Source organism: Aethalodelphis obliquidens, unplaced genomic scaffold (genome assembly GCF_003676395.1).
Source record: "Aethalodelphis obliquidens isolate GAN/ISIS:26980383/991018 unplaced genomic scaffold, ASM367639v1 scaffold7, whole genome shotgun sequence".
NCBI classification, from domain to species: Eukaryota; Metazoa; Chordata; class Mammalia; order Artiodactyla; family Delphinidae; genus Aethalodelphis; species Aethalodelphis obliquidens.
The window spans coordinates 38,499,105-38,514,588 of record NW_020837951.1 but is presented as its reverse complement, the minus strand read 5'-3'; the positions used below and the strand labels follow the sequence as shown (position 1 = coordinate 38,514,588).

The 15,484-nt window shown below is 40.7% G+C and overlaps 1 protein-coding gene across 1 annotated transcript in view; it reads left to right on the top strand.

Annotated features, from left to right (window-relative positions):
* The window catches only part of LOC113619762 (spermatogenesis-associated protein 31D1-like), a 62,896-nt gene that overhangs the window by 17,584 nt on the left and 29,828 nt on the right, over positions 1-15,484 (top strand).

The following is a 15,484-nucleotide window of genomic DNA, read 5'->3' as shown; positions in this document are numbered from 1 at the left end:
CGCTCTAAGTTCACAAAGATAAGAATGCAGAGAGTAATGGAAAAATGATGCAAAGGGAAAAAGTGATCTTCTGAGATGCTGAGAATGACAAAGTTTTCTGTATTCCTAGGAATACAGGTGATTTTATCGTGATTTTAGACTGCCTAGGTGTCAGAAAATATAGCATTGAGGGCCTGTCTGAGCAAAGATGTTGAAAGAGATGGTGCTTTAATAGTCTGTGCTGCCAGGTCAGCGTGGGCGAAGTGGGCCTTGGGCTTGTGTCATTTGTGATCTTACATAGGGTCACTGTTTCTTTGGTTTCCATTTTCAGCATTTTTATTTCCAGATTTGTTTTGGTGATTAACTTTTATCACATGTTGAGGTGAATTTTGGGTGAGTAACATTTGTGTTTAAATACATTTTGTATACTCTTTAGGCCGATTTCATTGGCCTGTGGTTAATTTTTTCTCCTTGAGGAATGTAATTCTGTTTTTGCCAAGAGACTCAATGGGGAAATTCTACTTTATCACCAGTTTTAAGTACTTTGAGTATTCTGTATCAATTACAATGATATTTGTTAGAATTTAGAAAATGAAATACATGTGCTGAATATTCGCTATTTGCCAGTCCCACTGAGCTGTTCACTGGTCTGCATCCTGCTCTGTGCCCAGCACCGGCCGGGCTTCCTTGCCTGCTGCTATCCAAGGCATCAGCACATCAGAGAGAAGCTCAGCTCCATCCCTCTTTGGGCTTGGGTGACCACTCCCTCCCCTTCTCTCTGCAGGCCTGGGGATGCTAAGGCTCCCTCTGGTGTTTCTCCATCCTTCCTCCATTTGCTGACCTTAGCCTCCCACTGCCCCAGATCTTTGTAAACTCCTCAATTGCTCTGTATGAAAATTCCACATTTCCTGGAGGACCCCACTGATGCATTATTTAGGTATGCTCAGAGAAGGTATATTGAAGATGCATATATGATAATTTGCATTCATATAGTAAGTTTATTACATAAACTGAATTTAGTGGGGGTACAGTTGGGAAACAACGTTTTTCTTTACGTTAAAATGTAAGGCAAAACATTTTTTAAAAATTCCTACAACTAACAACATGCTTTAGGACTTTTGCTTCCTCACCTCTTGAAAACAGCTCAGGCAGAATCATGTTTGGCTATTATTGAAGAGTTATATTTTCAAATATTAGAGAACCTGGTTGAATCTAAAAAAAAAACCCCACACAATGACTCTCCATCCTGCATACAGTTTAAAAGTTTCACCCGAGTTCTTTGCTCTCTCCTCAGCTTAATTCTGACTCAAAGCTTGGGGTTTGGCAGTGGGAAAGATGGGCATTATCTGTACTTTCAGTCTTTCCTTTCCTACCCTGTCCCACCAAACTCCAGTATTACGGATTTTTTTTTTTTTTCTGGCCGTGCCACATGGCTTGCGGGATCTTAGCTCCCCGACCAGGGATCCAACCTGGGCCTTGGCACTGAAAGCACTGAGTCCTCACCACTGGACTGCCAGGGAATTCCCCTGGAATTTTTAAAATATCCAGCTTCAAGTAAGTAAGATACCAGCCTCCCTTATCTGACAAGCTCTGGCTTTTCTGAGAGATTCACTTGAAAGCTTCTTCAGTTGGCTCCAGGCTGGGTGAAAACATCCCTTTCTCATATCTACATATAAGTTCACCTTTGAAGAACTTTCTTTCTGATGAATCTCTAGTTTTCTCTTTCATTATGCTGCTGGGGAGGTGAGCAATGGATGAGTTTGGCCTCTTTTAATAATTTCTGAGAGGACGTGTCCCTAGATGATAGATGATGATCTGTTTCGATAGCTTTGAGGCTTTAGCTAAAATTTCCTGGTTAGACATCAAGAAATGTCTAATCTCACATCCTGTTATGTTTGCATATTTTAAAAGGCATATTAAGAAAAGAAAAAGATGATGGCCATTCTGACTGGTGTGAGGTGATACCTCATTGTAGTTTTGATTTGCATTTCTGTAATGATTAGTGATATTGATCATTCTTTCATGTGTTTGTTGGCTATCCATATATCTTCTTTTGAGAAATTTCTATTTAGGCCATCATCAAAAAATCTACAAACAATAAATGCTGAAGAGGGTGTGGAGAAAAGGGAACCCTCTTGCACTGTTGGTGGGAATGTAGATTGATACAGCCACTATGGAGAACAGTATGGAGGTTCCTTAAAAAGCTAAAAATAGAGCTACCATATGACCCAGCAATCCCACTACTAGGCATATACCCTGAGAAAACCATAATTCAAAAAGAGTCATGTACCACAATGTTCATTGCAGCTCTATTTACAGTAGCCAGGACATGGAAGCAACCTAAGTGTCCATCAAGAGATGAATGGGTAAAGAAGATGTGGCACATATATGCAATGGAATATTACTCAGCCATAAAAAGAAATGAAATTGAGTTATTTGTAGTGAGGTGGTTGGACCTAGAGTCTGTCATACAGAGTGAAGTAAGTCAGAAAGAGAAAACAAATACCATATGCTAACACATATATATGGAATCTAAGGAAAAAAATGGTCATGAAGAACCTAGGGGCAAGACGGGAATAAAGATGCAGAACTAGTAGAGAATGGACTTGAGGATATGGGGAGGGGGAAGGGTAAGCTGTGACAAAGAGATAGAGTGGCATGGACATATATACACTACCAAACATAAAATAGATAGCTAGTGGGAAGCAGCCACATAGCACAGGGAGATCAGCTCGGTGCTTTGTGACCACCTAGAGGGGTGGGATAGGGAGGGTGGGAGGGAGTTGCAAGAGGGAGGAGATGTGGGGATATACGTATATGTATAGCTGATTCACTTTGTTATAAAGCAGAAACTAACACACCATTGTAAAGCAATTACACTCCAATAAAGATGTTAAAAAAATAAAAGAAAATGATAAAATAGAAAAGAAAAAGAGGAATATAGATGGAAGAAAGTGAGGAAAAATTTCATGAGAAAATAGAGGGAGACAAAAATAAGGGAAAGTGGAGAGAGAAAAAGCAAGAAAGAAGAGCTCTCATCTTGATGTCCTGAAATTCCTGCTGATGTCTTGCCTTGTATTAGTTGACTCTCAGTGTAACATTGCCCTTGGATGCTAAAGTGTGATATTTTATTTGGAAAGTGTTCAGTGTAGTGAAATAAGTGATAATTTCAAAAAGAAAAAACCAGACATTTAGGAACACTGTACTAAATTGCTAAAATTTCATTTTTAATTCTAGCAGACATTGAATTTGTTCCTTTACCATCCATTTCAGCTTCCTTGAGTGACAACCATGGACTTTAGGAGGGATGAACCTTATCTTCAGATCCAGAGGAGGGTCCTGCTTGATCTAAACCTCTCAGAATAATCCCAGTTCTTTGTCACAGTGATTGATACAGGTTTAAGCCAGTCAGAGCATAGCAGTTCCCATCCTACAGACACTGTGTTGGAGTAGTCCAGTAAGAGTGAAGCCTGGGACTTTTGTATGATGACGTTACCAAAAACTGGCTTTGGCCTTTGTTGTACCCTTGGATGTGACTGCGGAACCACCGTAAGTGCTGCTGGCAGTCATTTTATGAGGCCAGCCCAAGAACAAAGCCAACATTTGAAGGCAGACAGAACTGAGGTAACTGCAGAAAAATTGAGCCAGAGCCTATAGACCAAACCATGCCTGGGACCAACCCATGGAAAGTCCTATGGACTTTTCAGTTACAGGAGCTAGTAAATTCCCTGAATTTTTAAAGCCAGTTGAATAGCTTTTCTATTATTTGCCACAGAAATAATCTCAGTTGATAACACTTTTGTTGCATTTGAGTAATTTAAACTGAATTAAAACAACCAGTCCTCAGTCCTCACTAAAAGACAATATACATTTATAGTTTCTGAATATCAAATGCATTTATAGTTTGTTACATACGCAATGCAAAGGATCGAAACTAAAATCCCAAAAGCCGGACCTCATTGCTTCATTCACACAGAATAAGGGCTATGGAATTTCAAGGAACACAAACGTTAATATTAAAGTTACTTGAAGATAAAGGAAAAATTATAGATGAGCCAGAGCTGAAATGGTTTGAAAGAACGCAGCTATTTTGACATAAACTTCTGCCAAGCTAGGCAGAATAGAAATGAAGAAAAACTGATATGAGTTTAAAGTCTACTGTTTGCCAGTTACTTTCATAAACATTATCACACTGAATTTTTACAATAATCCTTTGAGATTGCTATTATTCCCTCCCTCACCTCCATCCCCATGTTACATTTGTGGAAACAGGCTGGGAAAGGAAAAGCAATTTGTTCAAGTTAATATAGTTATTTAGTATCAGAGGCAGGATTTGAGTCCAGATTATGTTCTTTCTACAAACTCGCTGTTTCTTTATAACAGCGGTCCCTAACCTTTTTGGCACCAGGGACTGGTTTCATGGAAGGCAATTTTTCCATGGACCCCGGGGTGGGGGATGGTTTCAGGATGATTCAAGCACATTACATTTATTGTGCACTTTATTTCTGTTATTATTACATTGTAATATATAATGAGGTAATTATACAACTCACCATAATGCAGAATCAGTGGAGCCCTGAGCTTGTTTTCACTTGCCACTCACTGATAGGGTTTTAATATGAGTCTGCAATCAATTGATTTATCATGGTCTCTGTGCAGTCAAACCTCTCTGCTAATGATAATCTGTATTTGCAGCCACTCCCCAGTGTTAGCATCACTGCCTCAGCTCCACCTCAGATCCTCAGGCATTAGATTCTCATAAGGAGTGTGCAACCTAGATCCCTCACATGTGCAGTTCACAGCAGGGTTTGAGCTCCTATGAGAACCTAATGCTGCCGCTGATCCGACAGGAGGTGGAGCTCAGGCGGTAATTCGAGCGATGGGGAGCGGCTGTAAATACAGATGAAGCTTTGCTCGCTTGCCTGCCTCTCTCCTGCTGTGTGGCCTGGTTCCTAACAGGCCACGGACCGGTACTGGTCCATGGCCCAGGGGTTGGGGCTTTATAAGATGCAGCTGGAAACTACAGGGGTCTGTAATGCCAGCCAGGGTTGGAGCAACTTAAAATGCATTTAGTAGTTGCTTTGTGTGCCGGAGGTCTTTTAGATTGCAGACCCTGAGCTTTAGCTTTTTTGGTATTATTTAATTTACAAACAAGTCTGGCCCTCTGCCTTGGGAATAGCAAACACTAAGGAAGAATTGGATTCGGTAGTGTTTGCTTCCATATAAACTAACCAAACATAGGATGCCTTATTCTGATGCACTGCTTCCTTCTCGTTTTCCTAAAAAGATTCATGAACCCTCTGCCAATATGATAAGTGTTGGGGGAAATGAGTTTCTGAATTGTCATTCTAGGAATTGCCTTTTGCAGCTGAAACTTCACCACTTAGTCAAGCCTTCCCCTGCCATCTGCTCAGCTCCAAAACTGCTGCAAAGGTTGAGAGGATCTGCTTAAATTACAAAGAATCATATCTATGATAGAAATTCCATGCCATGAAATCTTCTCTTATTTTCCCAGCTTGTCTGACACTGGCTCCAGAGGACCACACTTTTAGGATCACCAGGGTACTATCGCAAGGTATCAGGTCTTCAAAGGCAGCCTTTCTTTCTTTCTTTTTTTTTTTTTTTTTTTTGCTGTACGTGGGCCTCTCACTGTTGTGGCCTCTCCCATTGCGGAGCACAGGCTCTGGACGTGCAGGCTCAGCAGCCATGGCTCACGGGCCCAGCCGCTCCGCGGCATGTGGGATCTTCCTGGACCAGGGCACAAACCTGTGTCCCCTGCATCAGCAGGCGGGCTCTCAACCACTGCGCCGCCAGGGAAGCCCCAAAGGCAGCCTTTCATCGACAAATCATCGTTTCCAAATATTCATTGGAACTAACCTCATAATCCAAACTTGCAAACTCATCTTGTCCCCAGCTCTGGGCCAATCAGGTCTGAGAGAATTTAAGGAAATCTCTATCAGTTTTGATGGCTTAATATCATCTTAGTCTGTTGGTATTTGTGGAAGTGACTAACCAGGCACACAGCAGGCATTGTCCTTCAGGTCTAATTGTCAGACTCTTCCCCAGTTTTTGTGAGTAAACCTGTCTTACGCCGTTGTTCTAGAGCCTACATGCCTATCTTTTCTCCCTGTGCTCAAGCTGTCAGTTTAGCAAGGGCTGAAGTTCTTTTGTTATCAGTTCAGCCCTTGTAAAGGCCTGTGTAGGTCTTTGATGCTTGCTTCCGTGTCTCTCCAACATTTATTCCTTCATTTGTCCACTCATTCATTCATTCAATATGTTCATTTATTAGACAGTTTTTGCCAGTTTGTTCATGCTGGTCATGGCAATTCAAAATGTCTCAGGTCATGCTCCCTAGAAGCAGAGATTGATGTGGGTATTCTCAGCAAGTCATTTAATCCTGAGGGAATGCTGTATATGTGGTGGGGAAACAGAATAGGGCAGGGGAAGAAGCTAAGCTACGATGTGATTTCACAGGACACTCTGGGGAGTGAATGGTACCATACAAGTTATTCTCCCCATTGGCAAAGGGGCTGGGCTGTTACAACCCTGCTATCGGTCACTGGTTAGCTATGGGCCACCCTTGGAGGTGGGTTTGAGTAGAGGCTAACGTGAGCTCGCAAGCACCGCCAGACAGTTCTGTCCGGCAAGGACAGTTTCTCTGGGCGACTTGGAGTGTGAGCCATGCACTCATGACATCTGAGGCACGATAATGACAAAGTGGATCTAGGTGGAGCACCAATAGTATCTGCATCACAGTGATACCTGATATTGAGTCTCTGAGTGACTCCATAGGAATGGGTCATTGTAAAACAACGTGGAGATGGAGTGATAGAGCTATGCACATAAGGAGCACATAAACCAAGCTAGGGGTGAGTATGTGGGGGAATGCAGTAGGGGTGAGATGGAGGAGAAAATGTTCTCAAGGAAAATTTCCCCAAGACAAATGATTCATAAATTGAGGCCTGAAGGGTAAGATGGATGATGGAAGAGGGAGGAAATTTCCACCAGAGAGCATGAGCATGAGCATTGGTAAATGGGGGCTGCATTATGACTTTTGTGTGCCTTAAGCACTTTAGCCTCTCCTGAGCCCCCTCCGCCATAAAAAATATTAAAAATTGTATGTTATGACTATACTGATATAAATATCAATGTAATCCAGGTTGGATTATATTTATTTTTTCTTTAGATTTTAAAAGAGATTGAAACATTTCCATAGTCCCCTAAAGGTACCTTGACCCTGTGCCTCTTATGCCTGAATGGACACGTGGGCCCTGTCAGTGAAGGTAGGAACATGTGGGAAGGCAATCCTGAATAGATCAGTGCTGCTGGATGCTAAGTGCGCCGCTGTTTCTGTCTCCTGGCCTTTGCTCCCATCTGCTGCCTGCCTGCATTTCAACTAACCCTTATCACCGCCTTCCCCTAAGACCATGCTTTCCTGAGACTGGACTGGGTTGGATAGTGTCTCCCCCAAATTCATATCCACTGGGAACCTTAGAATGTCATTATTTAGAAATAGGATCTTTTCAGATGTAATTAGTCAAATTCACATGAACATCTTAGAATAGATTGAGCCTATAATCCAAGGACTGGTGTTCTTATAAGAAGAGATGACACAGAGAGAGGAAGGCCATGTGATGTTTGAGGCAGAGATTAGAGCAATGCAGCTACAAGACAAGGAATACCAAGAATCGCCTGCAGTTATCAGAAGCTAGGAGAGAGGCATGGAACAGATTCTCCCCTAGAGCCCTTAGAGGGAGCCTGGCCCTGCTGACACCTTGCTGTTGAATTTCTGGTCTCCAGACTGCAAAAGAATAAATTTATGTTGTTTTAGCCACCCAACTGTGTTATGGTGGAACTTAGTTACGGTAATCCTAGGAATCTGGTATAGACGGTCTTTGCAGAACGTCTCACCTGAATCTCAGGTGTTCCTGGTTATGAGTGGGCACAGTCGGGCCCTGATTTATCACCTCTTTTCCCCATTACTTTCTGAAGTAGCTGTCCACTTTCCAGCACTGATAGTTAGTCCCTGAGTACTGAAGAGCAAGGAGATGAGTGGACAGACCAGAGAAGTTGCTAAGGTAGCTTTTGTTTCACGGGGCAGTTTCCTTCATTTACTCATTGTATCACACTTACTTTCAGTAGTGCTGGGTGCTAGAAGAAAATGGAGCATTGTTTTCAAAGTTTCAAAGAAAAATGTTTGCTTTGGGGGGCAGGAGGAGGAGAGGAAGCTAGGTACAGTAAATGTACTGTATAATATTTTTCTTTTATCCCTAATTCCAAAAAGCCTGTCCAAAAAAACCAGGCTTTTCCAGTTTCCTAGCCATTTAACAAAAAACTTAATGTGTAAAAAAATTGCTGCATGTGTAATACATGTAAATGTGAAGATAACATGCTGCAACTTCTCATAAACTGTGTGCTGCTGGAGGGGAAGGACCACAGCTTTCTCTTCTTAATGCTCAGAGTCTGGCACAGTACCTGGAATATCATAATCCTCCAGTAAATGTTTGCTGAATGAATTAATCTGCCATACATTCATTCCCAAGGTGATTTAGCTCACTGGGGTCATGGGGCAGATGTCCCTCATTGTATCACATGCACAAGACCTAAGGTTGCATCTTTTCTTTTTTTTTTTTTTGATACATTCATTTATTTATTATTTATTTTTGGCTGTGTTGGGTCTTCATTGCTGCTCACAGGCTTTCTCTAGTTGAGGCGAGTGCGGGCTAGTCTTCATTGTGGTGTGTGGGCTTCTCATTGTGGTGGCTTCTCTTGTTGTGGAGCACAGACTGTAGGCGCACAGGCTTCAGCAGTTGTGGCACACAGGCTCAGTAGTTGTGGCTCACGGGCTCTAGAGCACAGGCTCAGTAGTTATGGTGCACGGGCTTAGTTGCTCTGTGGCATGTGGGATCTTCCTGGACCAGGGCTCGAACCTGTGTCCCCTGCATTGGCAGGCAGATTCTTAACCACTGCGCCACCAGGGAAGTCCCATAAGGTTGCATATTTTAGATGGGACCACAGTTTTTTTTTGTGCAAGTGTATGAATGAATAGCTATATTGTCTAGATATTACCTCCAAACAAGTTCACAAGATCAAATACTCTCCACTTACATGTCAGTATGCTTGACAAAGGTACTGTCCTTTATATACAGTAATACTAGTTCAAAATTATAATTTTACAATGGAAATTTTTTGTTTATGATTGAAAATACATCATTTTTATCAGGTTTACTGGATATGGAGAGTAATTTTAACATTTATGGAGTGTCTATTATGAACCAGGACTATGGTAAGCACTGTATATGCAATATCTCATTCAGTCATCACAACTTACCTATGCGGTAAGTTATTATTATCACCACTTTACTGGGAAGAAAACTTACATTAGACAGATTAATTAATTAGCCCATAAATTTGCAGAGCCAGGGTTCAGATAGTTGTTTTTCTAACTGCAAAATGATCTGCTGGTGAATCTCAAGCTTTAGTGTACTAAAAAACATCTAGGGGAGTTTGACAAAAATACAGATTCTTAGATCTTACTACTAGGGAACCAACAAGTCTAAGGTAGGCTCAAGTATCTATATCTTTAAGTATCACCCAGGTGACCTGGATGCAAGTGGCCCATGGGCCACACTTTGAGAAGCACTGCTTTGTACTATGAGATGTCAGATACACAGTGTGAATTATTCTTTTTTATCTAATGTCTTTGATTTAACATAATTTTCCCCCTTGTGGCTGTCTAGTTTTTCCAGCATTATTTATTGTAATGGCCATTCTTTCCTCACTTCTTGTAGTTTCATTTTTATCATAAATCAAGTGTCCATATATATGGGTTCTGAACATGACCCTCCTGTTTTATTTTTTTCTATATAATTCTTATCATCCATTGTAAACACTCTTTGAGAAATTACACTGTAGACCAAAGGGCAAGAAACATTGGAAAACCCCATGGATCTTTTTGTGAGTGGACATAATATCTGTAAAATTTAGAGATGGCCATTTGCAAAGCAATGCCCAGCATTTCCTGGAATCCTCATTTAAATGTATCTATTTGGTCTACCAAGTACAATTTCTAGTATTTTTAGAAATCTGTCTACAGTTCAGTAACACTCAGGAATTACTCTTTTTCCCTCTCCATATTTGTAGCTCTCACTCCCCAAGACCTCTTTTACCAAATAAGCATTACAACATTTTGGGAAAGAAGTCATCTTTTTTAAAAAATTAAAATTTGTATGGAAACACAAAAGACCCCAAATAGCCAAAGCAATCCTGAGAAAGAAAAATGGAGCTGAAGTCAGGCTCCTTGACTTCAGACTATACTACAAAGCTACAGTCATCAAAACAGTATGGTGCTGGCACAAAAACAGATATACAGATAAATGGACAGGATAGAAAGCCCAGAAATAAACTCATGTACCTATGGTCGATTAATCTACAACAAAGGAGACAAGACTATACAATGGAGAAAACACAGTCTCTTTAATAAATGGTGCTGGGAAAACTGGACAGCTACATGTAAAATAAAGAAATTAGGAGAATTCCCTGACAGTCCAGTGGTTAGGACTCAGCACTTTCAGTCACAGGGCCCGGGTTTGATCCCTGGTCATGGAACTAAGATCCTGCAAGCCATGCCAAAGAAAGAAAGAAAGAGAGAGAGAGAGAGAGAGAGAGAGAGAGAGAGAGAGGGAGGGAGGGAGAGAGGGAGTGAGGAAGGAAGGAAGGAAGGAAGGAAGGAAGGAAGGAAGGAAATAAATTAGAACATTCTCTAACACCACACACAAAAATAAACTCAAAATGGATCAAAGACCTAAATGTAAGGCCGGACACTATAAAACTCTTAGAGGAAAAACATAGAACACTCTTTTAGAACACTCTTTTACGTAAATCACAACAATATCTTTTTTGATCCACCTCCTAGAGCAATGAAAATAAAAATAAACAAATGGGACCTAACTTAAAAGCTTCTGCATGGCAAAGGAAACCGTAAACAAAACAAAAAGACAGCCCACAGAATGGGAGAAAATATTTGCAAATGATGCAACCGACAAGGGATCGATCTCCAAAATTTACAAACAGCTCATGCAGCTCTATGTAAAAAAAAAAACAAAACAAAAAACCTGACAAACAACCCAATTAAAAAATGGGCAGAAGATCTAAATAGACATTTCTCCAAAGAAGACATATAGATGGCCAAAAAGCACATGAAAAGATGCTCAACATCACTAATTATCAGAGAAATGCAAACCAAAACTACAGTGAGGTATCACCTCACACTGGTCAGAATGGCCATCACCAAAAGTCTGCAAACAGGGCCTTCCCTGGTAGCCCAGTGGTTAAGACTCCATGCTTCCAATGCAGGGGGCCTCTGTTCAATCCCTGATCAGGGAACTAGATCCCGCATGCTGCAGCTAAGAGCCTGCATGCTGCAACTAAAAGATCCTGCTCACTGCAACTAAAAGATCTCACATGCTGCAAGGAAGATCCCGCATGTGGCAACTAAGACTCAGCACAGCCAAATAAATAAATATTTTTTTAAAAAGTCTACAAACAATAAATGCTGGAGAGGGTGTAGAGAAAAGGGAACCCTCTTGCACTGTTGGTGAGAATGTAAATTGGTACAGCCACTGTGGAGATCAGTGTGGAGGTTCCTTAAAAAACAAAAAGTAGAACTACCACATCATCCAGCAATCCCACTCCTGGGCATATATCTGGAGAAAACCATAATTCAAAAAGATACACGCACTCCAGTGTTTACTGCAGCACTATTTACAATAGCCAAGACATGGAAGCAACCTAAATGTCCATCAACCGTGGAATGGATAAAGAAGATGTAGTACATATATACAATGGAATACTACTCAGTCATAAAAAAGAACAAAATAATGCCATTTGCAGCAACATGTATGGACCTAGAGATTATCAAACTAAGTAAATCAGATAAAGACAAATATCATATATCCCTTATATGTGGAATCTAATTTAAAATGATATAAATAAACTTATTGACAAAACAGAAAAAGACTCACAAATTTCGAAAACAAACTTATGGTTACCAAAGGGGAAACATGGAGAGGAGGGACAAATTAGGAACTTGGGATTAACATACACGCACTACTATATATAAAATAGATAATCAGGGCTTCCCTGATGGCGCAGGGGTTGAGAGTCCGCCTGCTGATGCAGGGGACACAGGTTCATGCCCTGGTCCGGGAAGATCCCACATGCCGTGGAGCGGCTGCGCCCGTGAGCCATGGCCGCCGAGCCTGTGTGTCCGGAGCCTGTGCTCCGCGACGGGAGAGGCCACAGCAGTGAGAGGCCCGCGTACCGCAAAAAAACCCCACAAAAAACAAACAAACAAAAAAAATAGATAACCAACAAGTTCCCTACAGGGAACTCTACTCAGTATTCTGTAACAACCTTTATGGGAAAAGAATCTGAAAAAGAATGCATATATGTATATGATAACTGAATCACTTTGCTGTACACCTGAAACTAACACAACGTTATAAATCAACTACGCTCCAATAAAAGTTTTTTAAAAATTAAAATTAAATATACATACGTTTTAATGTATCTGAAAACATACATTACATTTCTTGAAAACATACATTACATTTCTTGAATGATCAGCCCATAATCCTCATTTTAAAAAGCTGAAAACTGTAAGGCAGCCATGATTATATTATCTGAAAACAAAGTAGCAGTCCTGTTTTGCCCCCAGCTACTTCTCTTTCTCTTCCCATCTATAACAATGTTACATGCTCTTCATTTCCCATTTAATCTTTAACCACTGTTATTTGCCCTCTGCCCTCACTACTCCAATTGGTCACCTTCAACTTTGTGTCTTCAAAAGTTATCTTTTATTAAGAACATCTTATTTTACATTCAAATGTCATTAGGAAAGAAAGATAAAATATAAACATAGTAGTATTTACCTCTCAGGTGTTCTGCTTTTGAACAAAATTTTCCCCCTCATGGCAGTTTTCTATTGCCTCAGATAGGGTGCCTATTGTAAATTTAGCTTCATTTAATTTGATTTATAAATGAGAAAAACAACAGATTTTACATATTTTCCCACTGAAACATAAGGCTTCCATTTAAATTTGATTTGATGCCAACATGTAATTTTGATATCCTGTCAAGCAAACTCTTAAAACCACCTTTTCTTTTTATAGTACTATATGATACAGGCTTAAAAGACAGCAGTTATGATGAATTGAAGGTGAGGAAACTGAGGCATAGAGATATGAAATTATTTAGCTAAAACCATGAAGGAAATTGTATAAACAACCCAGATTCCACTGTATTGCTTTTCAATGAGTTCCAAGGTTCGAGGCAGTTACCCAGTTGGATCCCCAAGATGGGCAAAAGCTTCGCATTAGAAGTGGTTCAGGGGGCTTCCCTGGTGGCACACTGGTTAAGAATCCGCCTGCCAATGCAGAGGACATGGGTTCGAGCCCTGGTCCGAGAGTCATGTACTACAATGTTCATTGCATCTGTATTTACAATAGCCAGGACGTGGAAGCAACCTAAGTGTCCATCGACAGATGAAAGGATAAAGAAGATGTGGCACATATGTACAATGGAATATTACTCAGCCATAAAAAGAAATGAAATTGAATTATTTATAGTGAGGTGGATGGACCTAGAGTCTGTCATAGAGAGTGAAGTAAGTCAGAAAGAGAAAAACAAATACCATATGCTAACACATATATATGGAATGTAAAAAAAAAAGGTTCTGAAGAACCTAGGGGCAGGACAGGAATAAAGATGCAGATGTACAGAATGGACTTGAGGACAAAGAGAGTGGGAAGGTTAAGCTGGGATGAAGTGAGAGAGTGGCATGGACATATATACACTACCAAATGTAAAATAGATAGCTAGTGGGAAGCAGCCACATAGCACAGGGAGATCAGCTCGGTGCTTTGTGACCACCTAGAGGGGTGGGATAGGGAGGGTGGGAGGGAGTTGCAAGAGGGAGGAGATGTGGGGATATATGTATATGTATAGCTGATTCACTTTGTTATAAAGCAGAAACTAACACACCATTGTAAAGCAATTATACTCCAATAAAGATGTTAAAAAAATAATTTTAAAAAAAAGAGAGACTTTGTTGAGATTTTGGGGTGAGGATGGGTTTTCCAGAATATTTCATGATGATTTGAAAAATTAGGAACTCTGTGCATGACAGGGGCACATTTCCACTGAACACGTTCTGTAAGACTCTTCTTATTTCCCTCTAGGGCTTTCTCTACTCTGCCCTGTAGATTTCTACAACATCATTTTCATATTTAGCAGTTGTTCCTCATTGAATGAATTATGACTATAGAAAATCTTGTATTAAAAATATTTTAAAATGAATAAAGTCATTCTATTATTCAATGTAACTGCTTTATTTCCTCACATATTCATAAGAAATGCCATAGATCTTACTGAGAGTTTTATTTTTTTATTTCTATTTTTAAAAATATATTTATTTATTTATTTTTGGCTGTGTTGGGTCTTCGTTGCTGTGTGCGGGCTTTCTCAAGTTGTGTTGAGCGGGAGCTACTCTTCGTTATGGTGCGTGGGCTGCTCATTGCAGTGGCTTCTCTTGTTGAGGAGCGTGGGCTCTAGGGCATGCGAGCTTCAGTAGTTGCAGCCCGTGGGCTCAGCAGTTGTGGCTCACGGGCTCTAGATCGCAGGCTCTGTAGTTGTGGCACATGGGCTTAGTTGCTCTGCAGCATGTGGGATCATCCCGGACCAGGGCTTGAACCCATGTCTCCTGCGTTGGCAGGTGGATTCTTAACCACTGCACCACCAGGGAAGTCCCGTGAGAGTTTCAATAAATTAAAAAATTACCACCAAGGGATAAGGTTCTGATTATTCAAGCGACCACACTAACCGAAGACTGATCCCCACCCCCCCCCCCCGTTTTTTTTTTTAAACTCTTCCTCTGAGAGGTGCTCATCTCAGGTCCTAAGACATCTAGTAGAGTCTAAGTCAGGGATCAGCAAATTAGAGGCCACACCTGACCAATAGCCTTTTCCTGTAAATACGTTTTTATTAGAACATAGCCACACCCATCTATTTAAGTATTGTCTATGCTGCTTTTGTGCTTCAACAGCAGAGTTGAGTAGTTGCAACAGAAAATATATGGCCCACAGAGCTGAAAACATTCACTATCTGGTCTTCCATAAAACAAAGTTTGCCGACCCTGGTCTAAGATATGTTTCTATATGTTCTTTGACTGTCATTAAGCTACGAACTCCTTGAAAGCACAAACCAAATATGATTTTTCTTTGTCTCTTCAGTGCCTGTCACATTGTTGTGATGGAAGGAAGTGCTCAAATTCAGCATAAATGAAAGTAACCTAATCCACCTGTATAAATACTCATGCCACCCCGCTACTCCCAATCTTAAAGAATATGGGAAAGAACTATTGAAAACCAGGCATAGGATGATTTCCTATCAGGACAATTTTAGGTTGATTTTCAGGAAAATCTATATCAATCAGGCAAACTCAGAT